This window comes from Sus scrofa, chromosome 10, assembly GCF_054392235.1.
Source record: "Sus scrofa isolate SSC_HxYL_T2T_F1_AM1 chromosome 10, Sscrofa_HxYL_maternal_Yorkshire_Landrace_v2.0, whole genome shotgun sequence".
Lineage (NCBI taxonomy): Eukaryota > Metazoa > Chordata > Mammalia > Artiodactyla > Suidae > Sus > Sus scrofa.
In genome coordinates, this window is record NC_139392.1 from 73,157,867 (window position 1) to 73,181,880 (window position 24,014).

Genomic DNA, 24,014 nt, shown 5'->3' on the forward strand with positions numbered 1-24,014 from the left:
AGATAAAAGGCAAGTGGAGGACGTGATGTGGGTCCAGTCATAGACGGCTTCCCAGGGTCCTGCTTGGTTACATGAGCCATTGTCTTTGCGACTCATGGGGTTTTAATTGTTGCTGTGTTTATTATTATTATTATTATTATTATTATATTGTTTTTTAGGGCTGTACCCGCAGCATATGGAGGCTCCCAGGATAGGAGATGAATCAGAGATACAGCTGCTGCCCTACACCACAGCCACAGCAACACAGGATCTGAGCTACATCTGCAACCTACACTACAGCTCACAGCAAGCCAGATCCTTAACCCACTGTGCGAGGCCAGGGGTCGAACCCGCAACCTCATTGTCCCTAGTCAGATTCATTTCTGCTGTGCCATGACGGGACCTCCTGCTTTGTGTTTTTAAATGACTGAGACCAAGTGCGTCCCTTTAATCCTATATATCATGAAATGTGCATCTCCTCACCGTGGAAAGAGGTGCCACTTGCCTGGATTAGAGCCAGGACACTCAGGAATGGGCTTTAGACCAGCTGGGCCACGGCTGGTTCGAACTGTAGGGTGTTTGGGGCTCATGATGTGTGTAGGGGGGACACGAGGGTTGGGGATTTAAGAAAAGCTCCCTTACCCCCACCCCAGGTTCCAATGTACAGCATCCCCACTTTGCACTGTGTGCTGTGTGATTGGTGTCATCCCGCCTGAGGCTCCGTGTCTGCATCTCAACACATTGAGGCCTCCCTCACCCTGAAGATGCATCTGGGAAATGGACCATGGGCCCCTTTGCCCCCTCAAAGTGCATTTCTCTTGTTCCGATGCCACAGGTGCTCTGTCTGCCCTCAGTCTCTCCACTGGTCACACCCGAGTCACCCCTTAATCCCGCTTTCTCTCTGTCTTGACACCGGCTCCTCTATCTTGGTGACATGCTGGCCAGGCTCCCGTGGCGGTTGCCTCTCCTGGCTCCGCTCAGGCTGGGGCTGCCCTCTCTTAGTCTCCTCTGTTCCCTCCTTCCCTCGCTTCTCCTTGAGAGGAAGATGTGACCGCGGCTCCCTCTGTGGACCCCCAGAGCATCCTCTCTCCACTGAGGCTTCCACCTCCAGCCTTGCTGGACTGCATGGACCCCCCCCACCTCCATCCGCTGCAAGCCTCTCTCATGATCACCCACGTGCCCTTGAGCTGGTTGGTGGCAGGGTCATCTTCACTCACAGGAGCCCAGGTCCCTGGCTTTGCTGAGCCATTGTACCAGCCACTTGTCCTGTCCAGAATGTTCTTGCCCCACGAACTCATTTTCACTCTTCCTAGAGCATCAGGCATCATCCCATTGGGCAGCCATCTCTGGTCCATCCTTTCCCCTTCCAGGTCTCTGCATATACCTTTGCTATTTATTCAACACGTACTGAGTGTGAATATGAGTGGTTGATGCTGCTTCCGTGTTCCAAGGCACCATTCCAGGTACCGAGGGTTCAGCAGAAAACTCTGTCCTAACACCTACCACCCCGTAGTAAGGGTCGTGTGTGCGCATCCGCCATCCATCTGTCACTTCTGGGGGCCACGGCTGCCTCTCGCACATCTGGTCCTCAGTGTTTGTCAAGAGAGCAAATCCCATTATGCCGATTTCCCACCTTCTCCTCTTTCCCTTTTCCGCTGGGTGTCTTTCCTCCACCTCCCGTAGAAGCAAAAACAGGAAACAGAACTTCAAAATTATAAGATTAGCCAGATAAAAGTGCATCGCGGGTCTGCTCTCTACATATAGATTGTTGGAGTTTGTGTGTGTGTGTGTAACACAGAGTGTGAGCTGAATGCTTCCTTTGTTTGATGCATTTGCTCAGCTGCGGCTAGCAACAAAAGTTTCCCTTCTGCTGTGTCCTTTGTTCAGAGATGAAGAACTCAATTCTTTGAAAAGGAAAGAGGGATATTCTGCTTATATCCCATTCTAGGTAGTTGCTCTGCCATGAATACCAAAGTATTTTGCTGGAGGAGGCAAACAGAAGGTTTTCAGATGTTTTTATCTTGTAATAATACCACCATCTCCCCTGAAACAAAGCAACACAAGGCAACAAATAGACTTAGTGGTAGCGTTGCCAGATAAAATACAGGACACTCATCAATTAAGTGGCTTTTTAGCAAATGAATACATTTTTAGTATCAGTCTGCCCAAATACTGCACAGGATATCATTACACTGAAAAATTGTCATTCCTCTGAAATTCATAACTAACCAGGCATTATGCTTTTATGCTTTTTTTTTTTTTTTTTTTTTTCTAAATCTGGCCACATTTACTACTGGCAGAAGGCAGCTAGTGTCTGCGATTAGCTGTTTTGGGCTCTTATTTTCAGTCACGGTGACATTTCAGAGGGACGTCCCAGGATTCGGCGAAAGTTGCCTTTGCCAACTTTAAGAAGCTTTAGAACACATGTCAGCCCGAAGCTGGAGGAAGAGGGAGAAGGTGCCACTCTTTCCTTGGCCCTCCTTCAGCCCGGGGGGTGGGAGGGGGAGGGTGAAAGGAGCTGTTTACAATGTTGGATGGTCAGTTGGAAAGATGACATGGCAGATGGCAACCCAGTCTTTCCAGCCCTGTGGTTGCTTAGCTGTCCCAGCAGTAGACGTCGTCCGGGGTGTAAGTACATTCAGTTTGTTCAGCAGTGATGCATTTACGATTCCAAGTGTACGGCAGAGTGCGGAACACCCTGGCCACCTGCAGGGCGCTCGTGGCCTTTGAAAGGAGCAAAAAAGCATTTTCAGTGGGTGTTGCCCCTGGGTGGACAGTGTAATTACCTGGGAGCTTTTTATTTTTATTTTAATTTATTTATTGAATTTAAAATTTTTTTATGGCTGCACCTGCGGCATATGCAAGTTTCCGGGCTAGGGGTAGAAGCAGCCAGCCTGTGCCACAGCCACAGCAATGCCAGATCCAGGCTTCTTCTGCCACCTACACCACAGCTTGCAGCAACGCCAGATCCTTAACCCACTGAGGGGGGACAGGGATTGATACTATGTCAAGATACTCACAGATACTGTGTCGGCTTCTTAACCTGCTGAGCCACAACAGCAACTCCCATTTTTAAAGCAACGGGCCCGATGCTCAGGGTACAGCTGGAGATTCAGAGTCAGAGGCCTGGCGAGGTTGCTTTCCAACTCGCTCCCTCTGATTCAGCCAGTGTTGAGACCTGCTGAGTTTCGGCATCATGCTTGTTGTGGAGGATTCTTTATGTTCCTGTGGCAGGACCTTTGCTTGTGGAGGGAGCTCAGGGCAGGTTTCACTCTGAGCCAAGATTCACAGGCGCTGCTTCCAAGCTCCTTCAGTAGTGAGTGGCCCAGTGATCAGAAACTGACTCAGAGCTGCATTTCCAAAATCACGGGGCTGGAGAGGGTCAGAATTAGCATGATGGAGGGCCTCGGGTTGGAGCTAAAATATTATGGGAGCTGAATTCATGCTTGTTTCCCATTTGTCTTTAGTCCTTCGTGCTGTGTGGCTGGTTCCTGTGATCCGAGTCGAGTGAACCTGGGAGAGTTAAAACCTGGATGTGGAGGTGAATGTAATTAAATCTAAGTGCTGCCAGAGAGAAGCCTGTCACAGTGGCACTTGCTAACGTGGTGCCACATAATCAGGTTGACCAATCTGTCCTCTTGCTAAAAGCCCAGAGGGGTGACTCCCTGGGTGGAGCCTCAAGTCAGCGTGTCTCCAGGTGTCACTGGGGACCTCCTGCCTCTGAATCCTAGGGATGCTAGGGAAATAGGCAGATTCCTGGGCCCTGCCGCAGAGCTGGGGGACCAGGATCTCTCAGGGGTGGGCCTGCAATCCAGTAAAGAACCCCTATGGTTCTGGTGCTGGAGTCAATAGTCTGAAAAGCTTTTTTTTTTTTCTTTTTTTCTTTTTGGTCCACCCCCTAGGCATATGGAAATTCCCAGGCTATGAATCCGATGGAATCCAAGCTGCAAGACCCCTGTTATAGCTGAAGCAACACCAGATCCTTAACCCACTGCTCAGGGCCAGGGATCGAACTGGCAACACACAGAGACAAGCCAGATCATTAACCCACTGAGCCACAGTGGGAACTCCTGAAGTGCACTTTGATGGTAGCAGACTCTGAAGTCAGATGGGGATAAAATCTGACCTTCTCCTTCTCTTCCTTCTTCTTCTTTATTGTTTTTGTTGTTATTTTTGTTACTTCTGTGAACCTCCCTTTTTTGGGGGCAGTTTGATTATTGTTGTAATTATTGCCGTTTCTGCGGCCCTCCCTCCTTGGGACAGTGGTACCTGATCTCCGTCTTCATAGAAGAGTCTCTGCAGCCCTGTGATGTGCACAGGAGCTTGTGGGCATCCTCAGAAGTTCCAGGTGCTCCCTGGTGTCATCTGCAGCACTGCGTAGTTGCTCATAACTTGAGAACAGCCTGTCTTTCTGCTGTGCTGAACTGTTCTCACTTTTCCTTCCTTTAAACTTTCTTCCTCTTGTTTTGAATGCAGATATTTTATTAAACTCTGAGCAGAATATTTCACATTTCACTCTTAAGTAACATCATGTAGCTTATGAATCTTTTTTTTTTTTTTTCTTTTTAGGGCTGCACTTGTGACATATGGAGGTTCCCAGGCTGGGTGTTGAATTGGAACTACAGCTACCAGCCTACACCACAGCCACAGCAACGCTAGATCTGAGCTGCATCTGTGACCTATGCCACAGCTTGCAACAACACCGGATCCTGAGTGAGGCCAGGTATCGAACCCACATCCTCATGGATACTAGTAGATTTGTTTCTGCTGCACCACAACCAGGAACTCCCGTATCATGAATCTTCATTAATAGAACAGTCAAAAATAGAACAGTGACTCTTGCCAGCAATTGAAAACAAAAAGGACACTCTTGAGAACATTTTTAAATTTTACCTCCTTATTTTTCGCTAGTTTGGATTTTGTAGTGATTTAGGGAATGACCTCTAAAGTATAACCTTCAGTCAACTGAAAATAGGATTTGTTACATGAGTTGGTAATATAAACCAGAATTTTAAAATAGGGCTTTTTGTGAGCTAAGCAGAGGTGTCTTGATACCAAAAATGGAATATTTGGAGACTTTCCCCAGTTTGTCCTGGAAAATATTAAATAAACCCTTACATAAATTAGACAAAATTTTAAACAGATTTCTCCTGCAGTAAATCTTTCTTATCCACCCTGCTTGTCTCTTTTAGAATCTTTTATAAGGTGAATTCTATCCTACCCCAGACTGGAAACTTATATTAAGTCTGATCAACCTAGATATCAAATCAGATTTCCTCTTCACTGCTAGGTGCTCTGCCATCAGAAAGTTTTGAGATCTACTGGCAGAAGTAAGATGGCAAATTTAAAAGCATTTACTTAGACTTTGTTTTAGAGGGTCTTTATTTACATTGAAAATGTTGATAGAGTAAACCTTCACCCCCTTTCTGCATCGCTCCCTCTTGTTGGCTCCATCTCAGCTGTCATCTCCTCTGAGTGACTTTGTGAGCTCACCTAGGTACTGCCTGCATTATGTCACCTGCCATGTTTTACAGGCAGCCCCCGGCCCCTCAGGCCAGTTCTCTCTCTCCAAATACACCCCCTATTGAGACTTACAGAAGTGTTCATTCTCAAGTCCCTGGCCAGCCTGAAAACTCATTGTTGCACACAGCACTGTGTGCACAGGTCTGTGCAAGAGGCTGTCGGATGGGTTGCAGGTCTTCGCTGCTCTCGGACAGGATCCAGACTCGAGAGTGTTTATGTGTCATGTGTGTGACTTCCTGGTCGCTTTCATAATGGGGCTGAGGACAAAGGCAGGGATAGGCCCTAGTGTGGGCAGCCTCGTAGGTTCAGCATTTGCAGTTTGGTGCTCAGACTGAGCCCAGAGGTCTGCAACACATAGGACTCTCTGATATTATCACAACAGAACGTTCAGTTGTGGGCGGTGAGCCTGGCGTGTGAGGGAAGCCTCGGGGCTGTGAGGAGGCTGAGGAGGGTCCTATGTCTACATCAGCAGCCTCTGTCTTCCCTGGCCTTTGCACATGCACAAGCAACAGCAAAACCCCTTTCTGCTTCTTCCTGCAAATTAAGTCTGAGGAGCCAGGAGGCCATACTGATATGAATGAATGAGTGAGTGAATGAATGAGTGAGTGAACGGAGGAGAGACAAGTCTCCTCTACAGAAGAATTCCAAATAACCGATGTCCATACGCTGCCCTCAAGAAGGAGGAACACTGGGAGTTCCCGTCGTGGCTCAGGGGTTAACGAATCCGATTAGGAACCATGAGGTTGCAGGTTCGAACTCTGGCCTTGCTCAGTGGGTTAAGGATCCGACGTTGCTGTGAGCTGTGGCGTAGGTTGCAGACGCGGCTCAGATCCCGCGTTGCTGTGGCTCTGGTGTAGGCTGGCAGCTGCAGCTGTGATTAGACCCGTAGCCTGGGAACCTCCACATGCCACAGGCGCAGCCCTAGAAAAGGCAAAAAGACCAAAAAAAAAAAAAAAAAAAAGAAAGAAGAAGAAGAAGAAGGAGGAGGAACATTACTCTCAGGCTCTTAAGTGTGAGCTATGCTTAGTGACCTTCCTTTCAAAGAGGACAGTGTAGGGGGTGGGGGTTGGGGTTGGGGGGGTTGTTAACTTCGTGGTGGAGAAACTTGACAGACGGGCAGGTGTGATCAAGGCCAACATGCACAGTAATCAGCCACGCTGGTAGTGGACACCTTTGATATGAGGGGACCAGAGGGCACTTGCCCACCAAACCCATAATCTCAGTCTAATCGTGAGAAAAAGACCAGAAACACCCAAACTGATGGACATTTTACAAAATACCTGACTCATACGCCTCAAAAATATCAAGGTCTTTAAAAACAAGGAAAGTCTGAGAAACATCACAGCAAGAGGAGCTTAAGGAGGCATGATGACTAAATGTGACATAGGATCCTGGGGCAGGAAAAGGACCTCAGGAAAAAACTAAAGAAAGCTAGATAGGAGTTCCCATCGTGGCGCAGTGGTTAACGAATCCGACTAGGAACCATGAGGTTTTGGGTTCAATCCCTGCCCTTGCTCAGTGGGTTAACAATCCGGCTTTGCCGTGAGCTGTGGTGTAGGTCCCAGACGCGGCTCGGATCCCACGTTGCTGTGGCTCTGGCATAGGCCGGTGGCTACAGCTCCGATTCGACCCCTAGTCTGGGAACCTCCATATGCTGCGGGAGCGGCCCAAGAAATGGCAAAAAGACAAAAAAAAAAAAAAAAAAAAGAAAAAGAAAGAAAGCTAAATAAACTATAGGCTTTCCTTATAAATAAGGTATTGGAGTTCCCACTGTGGTGCAGTGGATTAAGGATCCAGCATTGTCTCTGTGGTGGCTCTGGTTGCTGCTGCGGATGTAGGTTTGATCCCTGGCCCCATGCAGTGGGTTAAGGATCCTGCATTGCCACAGCTGTGGTGTAGGTCCTAGCTGCAGCTCAGATTCAATCCCTGGTCTAGAAACTCTATATGCTGAGGTTGCACCCCCCCCCCCCAAAAAGTATCAATATTAGTTCATTAATTGTAACTAATATGCCATCTTAGTATAAGATATTAGTAATAGGAAGAACTGGGCCAGAGGTGTATGGAAACTCTCTGAACTATCTTTGCCATTTTTTCTGTATGTCTAAAACTGTTCTCCAATTAAAAGTTTATTAAAAAATAAAATAATCCAGGTTTCCCATCGTGGCTCAGCAGTTGATGAACCTGACTGACATCCATGAGGATGCGGGTTCGATCCCTGGCCTTGCTCAGTGGGTGGAGGATCCCGCATTGCCATGAGCTGTGGTGTAGGCCGCAGATGCGGCTCAGATCCCACATTGCTGTGGCTGTGGTGTAGGCCAGCAGCTATAGTCCGATTGGACTCCTAGCCTGGGAACCTCCATTTGTTGCGGGTGCGGCCCTAAAAAGACAGAAATAAAATAATTCCAGGGAGGAAGGTAACTCTTGGTGCTGGAGGTGAAAGTGAGGAGGTTTTAGAAGATGATACTAAAAACACAAGTTTTATGGGGGGAAAATAGAGGCCATATTCAAATTTGAGTTTCTTAATACTGTCAGTGTATTTTTCATAAATATCATTGGTCTCCTTTATTTTGATTCCAGGTAGAAAGCATACCAAATATTAGGTCTCTACTGTGGATTTTTTTATTTATGGGCATCAACAAGGATCATGAAGGCAAAAACTGTCAGAACAGATCATTAGTTATGACAACAGAAGCAAAAACAGTACCATACTTAATGACCGTGTTAACTGTACTTTCTTTTATTAATTGGCATTGGGTTTAGTCTGACAGGCACATCATAAGTATTGTGTTTTTTTATACCTATTGTGAAAGAGCATACAAAATAATGACTTTTTCCCTCCACTGTTCCAGGTCTGAATTAGAACAAGATGAGATTCTGCTTGTGTTTGGAGATGTACCAGCTTTAAATAGAGAGCTATTATGAGTTCTCTTGTACTCAGTTTATTCTTTGACGATGTGAGCTCCAGGTGAGCACTTAGTTTTTGTGGCTCTGATACTGTGGTGATTGGATCATGCACATCTGAATCGGACCCCAGGATGAATTCCAAAGTTGGTATTTCAGTGAAGATGTTTAATTGGACTGTTGATGTGGTATGCTCGCTAAGAAGAGTGTTTTGTTTTTTAAGTAGAAATTTATTTAAAACCATGACAAGTGAGCCATAACCATCTTGAAAGAGGGTTTTTTCCCCTACTGCTAATTAAAGTGCTGTGGGTTTTTTTCCCCTGATTTCCAAAGGCCTTTGGTATATTTAAACTAAAGGGACTCTTTGGATACTCTGTTCAGTTGAAGCCACCAAAAAAATGTTCAAAGCTACTGTGAACTATAGTTCAGGAAAGCCAGAAAAGCTTAAGGTTCTGGGGTGAAGCTATAGATAAAATATCATCTGTTTTCATTTCTTCCTTAGAAGTTCATCCTCTAGTTATTCTTACTATGACTTCTTACAGCACAGGCCTGAATTATTTTTTTGTATAAAGATTACATCAATAAAGAAGACTTTATTTATACATCAATAAAGTATATGGAATATTACTCAGCCATTAAAAAGAATGAAAAAAGCCATTTGCAGCAACATGGATGAACCTAGAGATTATCATACTAAGTGAAGTAAGTAAAATTGAGAAAGACAGATATCATACGATTTCACTTCTATGTGGATTCTAAAAAATATGGCACAAATGGACTTATTTATAAACCAAAACAGACGCACAGACATGTAAAACAAACTTATCATCACCAAAGGGAAATCATGGTGTGGGGGCAGGTAGGAGGGATAAATTAGGAGTTTGGGATTAACAGACACACGCTACTATGTATAAAATAGATGACCAACAAAAACTCCAGTATGGTGCAGGGAACTATATTCGGCATCTTGTAATAACCTATAATGGAAAAGAATGTATAACTGAGTCACTTCGCTGTACACCAGAAACTATCATATTGTCATCAACTATACTTCAATTTGAAACAAGACTGCATTGTCGTCTCTCTGAAGGAGATGGGGTTTATCAGATAACTTTGGATTTTAGTAAAAGATGAAAATTGAGTTAATAGCCCATATTTATTATGTTAAGTATATTACATATAACTTTCACTTGAAACACCAATAAAAGTCTGCCCTGTCCCTTTTCTTTGCTGGCACAGCTGATTTCGTCCCGGGTCAGGTCAGTTTGGGTCACCCTGGCCCAGGACCCAGTTCTGGGGTGTTACAGCCCATCCCAGTCTCTGGGGGCTTCCTGGCACATGAGGAGAGGGAGCCATGCCCACTCTTCCCTCCCATCCTGTTTGGACACCGTTGTGATGACCTTGGTCGAGCTCTGAGACTTTTGACTCAGAAGCAATGAAAAGCCAGCCTGCTGAGGATGGTTAAACGAACTCCTGGGGGGGGGAAAAACGAGTTCCTGATGATGCTGCTGAGCCTGTTCAGCAAGCACTGTCTCCAGAATTCTGCTTCTTTGAGAAATAGACACCCATCTTCCTTTAAGCTCTGCCAGCCAGAGTTTCTGTTATTTGTAGCCAAAAGCATCCTTACCTGGAGCTATTGTGTTGTCCCAGTTTTACACGTGAGGAAAGGGGGACTTGCAGAGGTGAAGTCACTTACTGAGGCTCCCGTGACTCACCGGGACAGAGCTGGGACTTGAGCACCGCTCCAGCCCCCAACACTCTTTGTACTTGGCCGCCAATGAGTACCTTTCCTCCAAGGTAGGGCTTTTAACCTTTCCCAGAGGTTAGGTTTACCTGGAGCAAACCTGATCAGAAATGTAGCTGTTTCCATGTGCATGGGGTAGCCTCTGGGAGGGTCTTCTGGACCCTGAAGGCTCTACTCTCTGGATGTGGCTTCAGCTCATCCAGATAATTGATATTCCGCCAATACACTGAACTAGCCTGCTTGGGTGGCCATAACCAAATGCCATGTACTGAGTGGCTTAAACCACAGAAATTTATTTCTCCTGTTTCTAGAGGCTGAACCTCCAAGATCAAGGGGCTGGTAGACAGCCGTCTTCTCACTGTGTCCTCGTGTGGTGGACACCAGAGAGAGGGTGGGCCTACAGAGAGAGGTCTGTGTCTCTTCCTTTTCCTAAAGCCACCAATGCTGTTGGATTAGAACCCCACCCTTAAGAGCGCATTTAATCACCTCTTAAAAGCTCTGTCTCCAAATAAAATTACACTGAGGGTTAAGGCTTCCACATGGGAATATGAGATGGGGAAAACACCATTCAGTCCATAGCCCACCACTGATATGTGACTCCAGAAGAACAAAAGCTGTAAGAATTCTCGTCAAGCCCAGCAATGGCAGCTGGTCTCCAAGCTTAATGCTTTGAAACCCGGCTGTGGACCTCGCACTCACACTCAGCTCTATTCGGAGGGCATTGGCCACCCATCTGGAGCTCCCCCCCGACATTGCTCCACACAGACTTGGGAACCCCAGAATTTCATCTCTCCTGGTAACCTGCCGAGGGAGTAAAAAACTGTATCTTCTTAAAGGAGAACCAAGGGGAGGCTTTCTTTGCAGCAGTAATGTCCCTTCTTGCCCATGGCATCAGGCATAGACCTTGAGAGCAGCCAGTAGGAACGTGTCCCTGGAGGAAATGGCATGGTCTTTTCAGAGAGGACCCCAATCATAGCCCAAAAGCATCAATTACAGGGCTGAGCAAGTAAATGTGGTTCCCGGGCTCCACCTAGTTTAAAAAATTCAGCCCTGCATGGTGATGCCCAGATCCTTGAATTTGAAAGCCTGTTTCTCATCAAAATGACTTGCATTGTTGAGTCGAGAAAAATATGTTGGCCCTTTGAGTGCACTAACACTTAACCTTTAATTGGCATTTCATTAACTGAAACCACGTTTCAGAGAACTGAAAATAATGGGAGGGCACGGGCAGTATTTCCTCAAGTGCTGGTCAGACACTGCCACGTTGTTGACCCATGCTGATTCTGAAACACACCCTTGTTTCACAAATTTTAGAGCGGAGTAGAAAAGCCACACCTAGACATCAAAGAAACACGTGTGCACAGTTTTGGGTTTCATTTTTCAGTCCACAGAAAATGTGTCTGCGTAATGGCTTTGCACTCTTGCAAACTGCATGGTCCCCACGTTAGAGACCAGGGTATCAGGTCAAAGGCTTCCCCTCCTGCATGTGGAGGGCACATGGATGTTCCTGATAAAACTGCCCTGTTTGGTCTTCCTTCTTTTGTTTTTTTTTTTTTTTTTTTTTTTTTTGGCCATGCCTGTTGCTTATGAATGTTCTGAAGCTAGGGATCGAACTTTTGCCACTGTAGCAACCTGAGCCACTGTGGTGACAACACCAGATCCTTAACCCACTGTGCCACCAGGAAGCTCCCATCCTGGTTTATTTCCGTAGGTTCCCATATCTCTCACCTCTGTTTTTGAGGGTCCCACACTCTGAAGAATATCCTCTTCATTATTATTCTCATCTTCCTCGGAAGCCTGCATTGTGAGTTCATGTATAAATCAGATTTCCCAGTGGTCACTCTGTAGGACCTCTGCCACCAGGCATTGTAGAGATGTTCCCAGTTGTTGAATAAGAGTCGGAGGACAGTTAAAGAGATGAAGCACATTTCTCCTTATTCCCAGACAAGGTTGCTTACAAAAGCTCCAGTTGGAAACGTGAGTCTAGAAGATAAAAATGAACGTAACCTTTATTATCCACCTTAGGAATTTATTTCTGCTTCCTCCTTCACTTTAAAAAAATTATTACAGTTGATGTACAATGTTCTGTCAGTTTCTGCTGTACAGTAAAGTGATCCAGTCATATATATATACATGGTCTTTTTTCATATTATCTTCCATCATGTTCCATCACAAGTGATTGGATATAGTTCCCTGTGCTAGACAGCAGGGAACTCCAAAGGCTATCATTTGCATCTACTAACTCCAAACTCCCAGTCCATCCCACTCCCTCCCCTTCTCCCTTGACAACCACAAGTCTGTTCTCCATGTCCATGAATTTATTTCTTTTCTGTAGATAGATTCATTTGTGCCATATATTAGATTCCAGATATAAGTGATATCATATGGTATTTGTCTTTCTCTTTCTGACTTACTTCACTTGGTATGAGAGTCTTCCTCATTTTTTAATCTACATTAAAGGAAAAAAATGGTATGTCTGTATATACACACTTTCACCCCACCTTGATGGAAGCAAAGATAAAGCACAGCTGAACACACTCTTTCCTTTTGTTGAAAAGTTAACACACAGAGATGTGTTCTGGAGTCTCCAACACAGATGACAAAAGACTGGAAATCCCTTGTCATTGTCAGGCTCTGAATCAAACCAGCCTATTAGGATTTCATTTTTGAAATCTCAACATTATTGCTTACATAGAAGCACACATCTTATAAATGTTTAATTGCTGTTTAAAAGTGAATCATCTCCTTTGGACAGCGCTTTGTTTTCCATCTGTTTGTTCTGATGAGGTGCTTCCTTTAGGATTGTGATTTTGGGGGGAATGGTTTTTAAAATTTATTTACTTTCTAACAACAGAATCTTCCCATTAAGCAAATAGATTTGGTATAAAGCAGCATTTTTACTTTTTAAATTTTTTTTATTTTTTATGAAAGATTTACAGAGTTGTGCCAGTTTCTGCTGTACAGCAAAGTGACTCCGTCGTACATAGAGATACATTTTCTTTCTTATATTATCTTCCATCATAGTCTCTCCCAAGAAACTGGACATAGTTCCTTGGGATATACAGCAGGACCTCATTGCTTATCCATTCTAAATGGAATAGTTTGCATCTACTAACCCCAAACTCCCTCTCCCCCTTGGCAACCACAAGTCTAAAGCAGCATTTTTAAATGTCAGGGTTTTTTGTCCTTTTTTTCCTTTTTACCTCTTGACCCCCTTCGCCCGTTTTTTCCCACCTCCCACCTCAGGCAACCATCAGTCTCTTCTCTGTGCCTATGAGCTTGGTAGGTTTTGTTTTTGTTTCTTGTTTTAGATTCCACATAGAAGACCGATCATATGGTATTTTTTCTTTCTTTGTCTTATTTCACTTAGTATAATAACCCTCAAAGTCCATCCATGTTATAGGACATGGCGAGAGTTCCTTTTTTTTGTGATTGAATAATATTCAATAATACACACACACACATTCTGCAGTATCCATTCATCCATCAGTGGACACTTAGGTTGTATCACTTATTTCTTAATTCATTTTTTCAATTGATGTATAAATAATATACAATATTCATTTTAGGTGTACAGCATAACATTGATACACATTTATGTTGCACTGTGAGTGTCACAATAAATTGTCCATCACCACATGTAGTTACAGTTTTTTTTCTTGTGATGAGCTTTTTTTTTTTTCTTTTTTTTTTTTTATCTTTTTGTCTTTTTAGGGCTGGACCCGTGGCATATGGAGGTTCCCAGGCTAGGGGTCGAATCGGAGCTGTAGCCACCGGCCTATACCACAGCCACAGCAACGTGGGATCCGTGCCATGTCTGCGACCTACACCACTGCTCACAGTAATGCCGGATCCTTAACCCACTGAGCAAGGCCAGGGATCAAACCCGCAACCTCATGCTTCCTAGTTGGATTCGTTAACCACTGAGCCATGACAGGGACTCCTGTGATGAGTGCTCTTAAGGTTTAGTGTCTTACCCACCTTCACTTGTGCAGTACAGCATTGTTAACTCAGGCCACCGGACTCCACGTTACATCCTCATGACTTACGCATCTTAGAGCCGGAAGTTTGTACCTTTTGACTCCCTTCCCCCTCATCACTTTGCCCTGGCAACCACCAATCCGGTTTACTATTAGTTCACATGTATCTTATTTTTCTCCTTGTAAAATACATAAGAATATTGTTAAAATGAGGTACCATGTTTGTTTCTTCTCACAGTTTGTTGGCTTTCGATTTCTTAGGTGCACTTTTGTGCGTATCCTGAATCAAGCTTTTGCAGAATCTCTGACACACCTCAGCTCCATTCCTGGGCAGTAGATCCTGAATCCTACAGGAACAGTTCTGTGGCGAAAAGTGTATTCAGCTATTTTTGGCTTTTGGGTTTTTTCTTTTTTCTTGGTTTAATGATTTTTATTTTTTCCATTACAGTTGGTTTACAGTGTTCTGTCCGTTTTCTACTGTACAGCAAAGTGACCCAGTGACACACATACACATACATACACACATATGCATTCTTTTTCTCACATTATCCTCCATCATGTTCCATCACACCTGGCTAGACAAAAGTGCCCTGTGCTATACAGCAGGATCTTATTCAGCCATTTTCAGAAGGCAGGCAGCACATTCAAAAGAGTTTTGGCAACACAACATGATCTGGCGGGAACAGTTTTGGACCTGCATTAGAACAGCTCAAGTGAGGTGCACTGTCAAGAATATGATTTTGTCTGACTCACGTTCCTGCGATGGATTTATGCGCCCTTTTCCCCCCAAGAGGTACTGAAGTCCTCTCAACGCAGTTTGGGACACATCATTTTAAGGATTTTTAAGGATTTTTTATTTTTAAAAATTTTGTTGACGTATGGTTGATTTACAAGGTTGGGTTAGTTTCGGGTGTACAGCAAAGTGATTCAGTTATACGTATATCCATTTCCATTCCCAGATAGGTTATCACCGATTATTGAGATTTCCCCCTTCTATACAGCAGATCCCTGTTGACCATCTATTCCAAATATGGTGTTGTGCATCTGCCCATCCCACACCCCAGGCCACCCCTCTCCCCCCACTTCCTCTTTGGTAACCGTGCATTTTCTATGCCCATGAGTCTGTTTCTCTTTTGTTAATACGTTCATTTGTATCCTTTTTTAGATTCCACATGTGTTATCATAGGATATGAAATTTTACTTTTGTTTGGCCCCTTTAGATCTATGTAGAATATTCTGTAATTGCACAGTTGCATTTAATTCACTTTCGTTAACTATTCCAGCAGATCATAAACACCAGGAAGGTTACTACCTTCAGTAGTTAACCACCAAAGGTTTCATTCCCTGAAGTTTTTATCAATCCGTTATTTATGATTTAAGAGATGCTGGCCCCAGATCTTCTGATTTTCACATCAGCATTGGTGCCAGGAGTATTTACCAGCCACTAAAGGGGCATGCAAAGAGGTGTGATCACGTCTCCTCTCTGATTACAGAGCCAAGTTCTAAAATCCAAAGTTAGAGGATATTTGCCATTTTTCTCGAGCTGTATTTCTCATTAAAGGGGTTGGACTGTAAAAAAATCTGTTGCTGTTAAACCATTCCTCAAAAGCTCCTGTAGAGAGAAAGCTGAGTCTTGCTGGGGCCAGAACAGTGAAATGTCTGGGTGAGTTAATCTGAAAGCCTGAGTGAAGGATTGGGGAGTGGGGCGAGCTGTGGATTTGGGAGGAGAGAATCCCTGAGCAAAGGGGCTTTGGATGTTCAGGAGGCAGATTTGAAAACCTGGGCCAGTGGTTCAGGTAGCAAGGCTGGTGATGAAACCTGGAGCTTTGAAATGGATGCCTCAGAGGGCGGGGGTGCAGTGGCCAGGACAGCTTGAGAAGCTGGTGCTACCCACCTGGGTTCTCGGCCTCCTTAATCAGTGGAAATTGCTAAGAGGCTAGACCAGAAATGCAGGCTAGGCTTTATTCGGAGCCCCTGCTGCAGCAGGGAGAGGCAAAAATAGGCCATTTTGCCTTTCCTGCTTGTTTCCTAAGGGGGGCGGGCAGATGAGCTGGTTCTTTATATGGGGTGAGAGTAGGGGTGGGTCCAGGAATTGGGCCGGAGGGGTGGCTTAGTTGGTCTGCCCACCCCTTTGGTGGTGGTGTGTGCAGGGGGCATGCATAGTACACTGCTTTTGCTCCTGACACCCTGCTTTGCTTTAAGCTCTTTAAAAGTGACAGTTGGGGAATTCCTGTCGTGGCGCGGCGGAAATGAATCTGACTAGGAACCATGAGGTTGCAGGTTCGATCCCTGGTCTCGCTCAGTGGGTTAAAGGATCCGGTGTTGCCATGAGCTATGGTGTAGGTCGCAGATGCTGCTTGGATCCCATGTTGCTGTGGCTGTGGTGTAGGCCTGCAGCTGTAGTTCTGATTAGACCCTTAGGCTGGGAACCTCCATATGCCATGGGTCCAGCCCTAAAAAGACAAAAAGAGAAAAAAAAAAGTTACAGTTTTTTTTTTTTTTTTAGTCTTTTTATATCTTGTTGCCCATAATTTGCCCCAACTGCTGCATGCACACAGTTATTTTTTAGTCCTTTCTGGTTTCTTTGCATTTTGTTGCTCAGGGAGATATTTGTCCAGGTGCAAGCACTGCAGCCACTGCAGCAAAGGGTCTTGGGTCCCAAGTCCCAGCCAGTCTCAGAGGGAGAGAGTGATAAAAGCATAAGCAACCCCTGGTTCCAGATCCCAGGAACCCCATAAGGAAGGTGATGCCTGCAGCCAGCAGAGTTCTCCTGGGAGTCAAGGGCAGGGTTTCAGGCTATAAGCTGGGAACTGGCAGGGGGAGATTTCAGTGGTGACTTGCACTGTTTGTTCCAAGGGTGGTTGTGAAGATAAAATGCTAAGTGCTGTTTGGTGTGGTCAGCTCTGTGTTGAGGATGGGGGTGGGAGTTGATCTGTTTGCTTGTAACATCCCATAATAGAGTCCATGCATTTTTCCTTCCTCTCAACACCCTAAGATTGCAAAGTGATTCCAAACTCTTTCTCCCTGCCCACACTTAGACACATTTTCTGAAATTCATTGCTTCCAGCCTACTCATTCCCCAGATAAATTTTGAAGATTTTTTTTTTAAATGGCTGCACCCAGAGCATATGGAGGTTCCGGGGCCGGGGATAGAATCTGAGCTGCTACTGTGACCTACCCCAAACCAGTACCTCCACAGCCACCCCAGACACTGCAGTTAGGTTCTTAATCCACTGCACTAGAGCAGAAACTCCTGAAGAAACTTGTGAAGAGCATTGAGAGAGGGTAAATGGAGCCAGATCATAGAGGATTCTGAACAGAGCAGTTGGGTTTCAACCAATCCCCATACCTTGATTTGTACTAGAAAGGCTACATTTATGAGTTGGCTAATGACATGAGTTATTTCAAAGGTGGTAAGCTCTGTCCAGGATAGGAAGACTTCGCATTTGTACCATGACTCCCATGAGATAAGGTTGGAAGACCTTTTCTCTATGGTACCAAAGAGAGCTTTGTGCCAGCAGCCCCCACATCAGACTGTGTCCCATGGAAGAATGTGGCCCCATCCTTTCTGGAGCCGAAGCAGCCTTGAGAAATGTAAAAATTCTCTGGTTTAGAAAGAAGACAAGGGTTGGGCATCCCTGAAACCAAGGACATTCCAAGTAAACCAAAAACTGTCTCTCACCTCCTAGAAAGGAAAACACGAGGTCAGTGCTTGGTGATGCCTCTGAGCAACGGAGCTTGAGATGCAGCAGATGCCTCCGAAATTGCTAGTACACATTTTTAGGTATTGTAAATAATAATGCTTGAGCGCTTTAAATCTTCACCCATGTGACTTCTGAGTATGGGAATCAGGCATGGCCGCTAGAACCGGGAGTATGATCAAGGGATGTGTTTCTAGGGCTAATTTTTTAAATCCAGATGTTGGTTGTTCCCTTTTTAGTTTGTCCAGTGTGCCTGTTTCTTAATCTTTTGCTCTTAACAGGACACCTGAAGAAGACTTCTTTGGTGTCACGGAGTTGCTGTGGCCCAGTGGGTTAAGAAGCCAACTGCACTCAGCTCGGGTCACTGCAGAGACTCAGGTTTGATCCCCAGCCCTGTGCAGGGGGTTAAAGGATCCCGTGTTGCCCCAGGTGCGGCCTGGGTTGCAGCTGTAGCTCAGAGTCAATCCCTGGCCTGAGAAATTCCATGTGCCCTGGGTGTGGCCATAAAATTTTTTTTTTTTTAGTTTTAAAAAGACTGGGGTCTTCCAACATCTGGCTCCTCCCCCTTTGTGGTCCTGTGAATTGGGGGAAAGTACACAGATTGCTGACCTCAGTTTCTCAGTTTGCCTTGCAGGCCTGATAATGCGTCCCAGTCTGCGGGAATGTTGCAGGGAGGTCTGGGGGTGGAAACAGCTCCTGGGAGCGTTGCTAAGGCAACCGTGGAAAAGGTTGCCAAAAGACCACCTGTGGGTGGCATTTACATCGGTGCCAGAAAGAATTAACTGAAAAGCTTCTGATGGGTGCACTGCTCTTGTTTTATTATTAGGGTGATCTTATTAATGATGAGTGGAAGAAGTTTTTGTGCAAATCTGTGTGGCATCCAGCTGTCAGGCCTCTCCCCTGGACCATTACGTAGAAGCTTTTCTGCTCTTCCTCTTTCACTGCCGTTTGCCTCCTCCATGGCTCTCAAAGAAATGGCTTTGTGTACCTTTAAAAATACTAGGGAATCATGATTTTAACAGTAGAGTGAAATAATTCCTTCTGGGATAGACTGAAGCTTATTGTTGATACCAACCATCTCTGAAGGGGAAAAATGTGTACTCAGTAAATTAAACTTACACTGTTCAGTGAGTCACAGCGCCATACTTTGCAATAAAGTGGTTATCTTAAATGCCTCCTGCAATAGGACTCTTTTGGGGGTGGGGGGTGGGGGCGTTGAAGGAGAAAAAAAATTAGTTTTATTGCTTTGCCCAGGACTCTTTAGATCGCAAGTACAAGAAACATAACTCAAGGCTGGCTTAAGCAGTAAAGGGCATATTGGTTTATGAAACTAAAAAGCCAGAAGGCACAGTCCTGGAATCAGGCACATCTCCATATGGCTCAGCACATTCACTAAGCATCCTGATTTCTTTTCTCCATCTGCTTTGCTTTCCCTGGTGTTGACTTTATTCTGAGGATCTCCTCTTGAGGTCCTCAGATGGCTCCCAGTGGGTCATGAGGCCATCTGCACCCCTGTTCCCAGCAGCTCCAGAGAGAACTCGGCTGTTCTGTCTTACTGGATCTGCTCTGGTCATGCGGCCAGGATGGAAGTCATGGTGGCAGAGGGGAACGGGCTGTGCTGAGTGGCTCCATCCAGATCACAGGTGTCACCTCTGGACCCAAACGGAACCCCTGGTGGAAATTGGGAACTCTCACTCCCTATCTGTCCGTTGTTGGTCAGGACTCCTGTCGATAAACTCTTAGGCATAAGTTCGAGTTAGTGTACATATTTTAAACTCATACCTCAAGATCTGTCCAAAAATACATCATCCTGGTCTTTTCGCATTGCTCTGCACCCTGACATTGAGAGACTCTTTTTATTCCTGAATCACTACACCCAGGGCCTTCCTTCCCCCAGTGACCAGAGTAGAACCTTGGTCATGGTGACACCACAGTGGCAGTTTTGCCATTGCTCCTTATGTGTTACACAATGAAGAGTTAGTTCGCCTCTGAGCCATGGGTTCTTTGTGTAACTGATCCTCTGGAATTACAGAGTTGTCTGGAATATTATCCAGGGCGGTGTATCCACCCCCAAGGAGCAGCTCAGCAATGAACGTGTGGTTTCCAGTCTCGACCCTGATGGCCAGAGGCCAAGTCTGCCAGTGCCCTAGGGTTCCTTGCAGTCGCTAGGTATTAGGACTTGGGGTGGAGATACTTGTCAAGGCCTGAGCTGTGGGAAACTGGGTTGCCAAATCCCCGGGGCTAGACAGGGATTGGAGACAAAACTCCGTGAAGAAATCACAGAATGTGATGAAGAAAGAGTCATGATCTCAACCAAGTGAAAGCAGCCAGACTCCTATATTACTGCAGGAAAGAAGACCCCACCTGGGCCTCTTTCTGTCCCGTGGAGGGTAGGGGACAGAAAGAGCAAGCTCCAGCAGTTCTTAGGGACACCCGTGTTCCTATGATCAGAGTGTTAGACCCCAAGGTACCTGCCTACTCTTGTTCAGAACAGCCCAGGTTCTGATGGAAAACATTAATTTAACATTTGCTTTTAAAACGGTCTTTCTTATGAATTCCTGCTAAGGTGCAGTGGGTTAAGCATCTGACTGTAATGGCTCAGGTCAACGCCGAGGTGCAGGTTTGACCCCTGGCCCAGTGCACTGAGTTAAGGATCTGATGTTGCCACAGTTGTGACATAGGTTGCAGCTGCAGCTTGAATTAAATCCCTGGCCCAGAAACCCTCCATGTGCCACAGGAGCAGCCATAGAAAGAAAGAAAGAGAGAAGAAGGGAGGGAGGGAGAGGGGGAGAGAGAATGACAGAAAGGGATGGAGGGAGGAACGAAGATGGATTTTTCTTAAAAGGTGCAAAAGCACTGGTAGATTTACCCAATGTCTGTGTAGTTATCCCTACGTAGGCTGTTCTGAGGCAGGTGACAAGATGGAGAGGCTAGCCAGCTGGGTCATCTTTGCTGTCCTCCTAGTGATAACAGTAATAGCTAGGACCTTAGCGTGCATGCTGGGGGCTGTTCTGAGCACTGTGGGTGCACTGGCCTGTTCCCTCCCTAACACCTCGGGAGGGCAGTGCCTGGGAAGGACAAGTACCTTGCTCCAGATTACTCAGTGGGCAAGAGGAAAAGCTGGGGTTGATCCCAGCTCTTCTGGTTCCAGAGCTTTTGACCCACAGACTATACTGTCTCTTAGTGATGTGATTTTAATTGAAGTATAGTTGATTTACAGTGTTAATTACTTCTGTACAGCAAAGTGATTCAGTTTTACATGTCCTTTTTTCCATTACGGTTCATCTCTGGATATTAAATATAGCCTCCTGTGCTACACCGTAGGACTTTGTTATTTATCCCTTCCATATGTAATAGTTTGCATTTGCCAACTCCCAGTCCATTCCTCCTCCAGCCCCCTGGTAACCACACGTATATTCTCTGTATCTCTGAGTCTGTTTCTCTTTTGTATAGGTTCATTGTGCCATATTTTAGATTCCAATAGAAGTGATATCATATGGTGCCTGTCTCTTTCTGACTTCATTTAGTATGAGCATCTCTAATTGCATTCATGTTGCTGCAAATGGCATACTTTCATTCTTTTTTATGGCTGAATAGTATTCCATTGTGTATATATACACCACATTTTCTTTATCCATTCATCTGTCGATGGACATTTAGGTTGTTTCCATGTTTTGGCTATTGTAAATAGTGCTGCTGTAAACATTGGGATGCACGTGTCTTTTTGAATTACAATTTTTCCGGATATATGCCCAGGGGTGGGATTACTGGGTCACATGATGTTTCTATGATCTCATTTAATTTTTTAAGGGAAAGCCTAGAGTATATATTATGATCGGTACTGGAGGGAAAAGAGTTAGTTAATCACTTCATGTACCTCATTGCTACATTTTAGTGGCAAAAAAACCTCCCCTGTATGGCTGTGTCCTCCTGAACAACAACAACAACAAAAAACAAGGTTGGTAGGAAGCTCCGACTCCCACCTGAAGCAGTCAGTTGAGAGTTGTCATTACTCACTTACTGAGCCTGTATCACCAAACCCAGGCTGAATGAAACTGTGGGTTCCTGGGAGTGGGGGTGCAGCGGGGAGGAGATACACGAGTCTAGTTGACTCTTGCGTGAGCTATTAATAGAACATAACAAGAGAAGAATCTAGACTTGCCCACAGATACATGAGAAGGGAATGAGCTGCAGTGGAAAAATGATTCTTTTACTGCACAGTTCATCATAACTTTCCTAATCGTGTGTGGTATTTAGAACGGGCTTTGCTCGGGGACGTGTTTCATCTGTATGAGGTTGAAGTCAGGAACGTAGCTGAGGAGTGGGAGTCTGACGTTTGTTGGAAGACAGGATGATGGGATTGGGCCACACAATCCTCTTGACTACTTGTGACTGGTCCGCTCCCAGGTCAGAGTCACACCTCATTTACCTTCCCAGTCTGCCTCCGAAACTCACTTCCTGGCCTGATCGACCTGAGGCCAAGCCCTGCCAGGAGGGAAGAAGCCCGTGTAATTTGGACAAAAGAGGAAGCAGTGGGTGCACATTCTGGGAGTTAGCCAACCTTAGGGCTTCCTTCTACTCAGTGGCTCCCACACAACACAGTAAGCTTTTGGAAATCCTGAGTTCCAGCAGACCATTAAAAAGAAAAAAAAAAGAAAAAAAAAAGAAAAAAAGAAACCTCTGACACAGGCTGGAAGTGTGTGTTTGGGGTAGAGTGTTGGGAGCAGAAAGGCCTGGAAACGGGGGCAAGACAGGATGGAACTGAGCCAGGCCTGGAAGGGCCATGGAATTTGGCAGAGCGGAGAGGAAAGGCCAGGAGGAGCACTGGAGCCAAGGCCCGATGTACCAAGGACCATCGGGGAGCCTGGGAGATTGGGGTGGGGGGGCTGGAGAGAGGATACTGGGCTGGTGGGGCCAGAGTCTGTAGGGTCCCCGGGCCCAGGGAAATCAGTTCAGACCCGGTGCTGAAGACCAGTTAACTGCTGAGGGGTCTTAAGCAGAAAGGTGATCTAGTGAGAGCCTTGACCTAAAGAAGCATTTCACCTTACAAAGCAGTTATCCTCCTTGTACCTGGTGGCAGTTGGGGTGGCATAAGCACTCTGAGCTCACCAGTCACCCCCATCCCATGCAGAACACAGAATTGGCGCCTGTGTCTGGCTGATGCAGGGTCAGCCGGCCCCCTGGTCTGCTTCCCAGGGGGCTTGCTCACAGAATTCCACTCTTGAACTGTTTACGCCAGTTGAATCAGCTGGTTTTGGAGTTCCTGTCATGGCTCAGTGGTTAATGAACCCGACTAGTATCCATGAGGATTCAGGTTCGATCCCTGGCCTTGCTCAGTGGATGAAGGATCCAGTGTTGCTGTGAGCTGTGGTGTAGGTCGCAGACGTGTCTTGAGTCCCGCGTGGCTGTGGCTGTGGCTGTGGCTGTGGCTGTGGTGTAGGCTGGCAACTACAGCTCTGATTGGACCCCGTGAGTGTGGCCCTAAAAAAAAAAAAGCTGGTTTTAATGAACCATTACATAAACCATGTACACAGACAGAGAGTTAACTTCTCATGAAACTCAATTGAAGTTTGAGAAAGATCCAATAAAGGCCAGCCATTGAAAAAAAAAAAGTTTTGGGTACAATAACCATAAACAAGATCAGAAGGGGAGCCATATTTAAAAACTAGAAGGGGGAGTTCCCGTCGTGGCGCAGTGGTCAACGAATCCGACTAGGAACCATGAGGTTGCGGGTTCGGTCCCTGCCCTTGCTCAGTGGGTTGACGATCCGGCGTTGCCGTGAGCTGTGGTGTAGGTTGCAGATGCGGCTCGGATCCTGCGTTGCTGTGGCTCTGGCGTAGACCGGCGGCTGCAGCTCCGATTCAGCCCCTAGCCTGGGAACCTCCATATGCCGCGGGAGCGGCCCAAGAAATAGCAAAAAAAGACAAAATAAATAAATAGATAAATAAAAACTAGAAGGGGAGTTCCTGTTGTGGCTCAGCAGAAATGAATCCGACTAGCATCCATGAGGACGAAGATTCCATCCCTGGGCTCGCTCAGTGGGTTAAGGATCTAGCGTTGCCATGAGCTGGTGTAGGTCGCAGATGTGGATTGGATCTGGTGTTGCTGTGGCTGTGGTGTAGGCCGGCAGCTGAAGCTCCGATTCAACCCCTAGCCTGGGAACCTCCATATGCCGAGGGTATGGCC

At 45.8% G+C, this 24,014-nt stretch overlaps 1 protein-coding gene across 3 annotated transcripts in view; it reads left to right on the top strand.

Moving 5' to 3' along the window:
- Positions 1–24,014, top strand: part of FAM171A1 (family with sequence similarity 171 member A1) — a 151,390-nt gene that overhangs the window by 21,472 nt on the left and 105,904 nt on the right. Inside the window, exons 2-3 of one of the 3 annotated variants that reach the window (XM_021064835.2) lie at positions 3,447–3,520; positions 8,352–8,467. The exons of 1 other annotated variant lie outside the window; for it this stretch is intronic. The gene's annotated coding sequence lies outside the window, so the exon portion shown is untranslated. The remainder of the gene's footprint in view (positions 1–3,446; positions 3,521–8,351; positions 8,468–24,014) is intronic. One more of the 3 variants, XM_084980241.1, reaches the window with a different exon arrangement.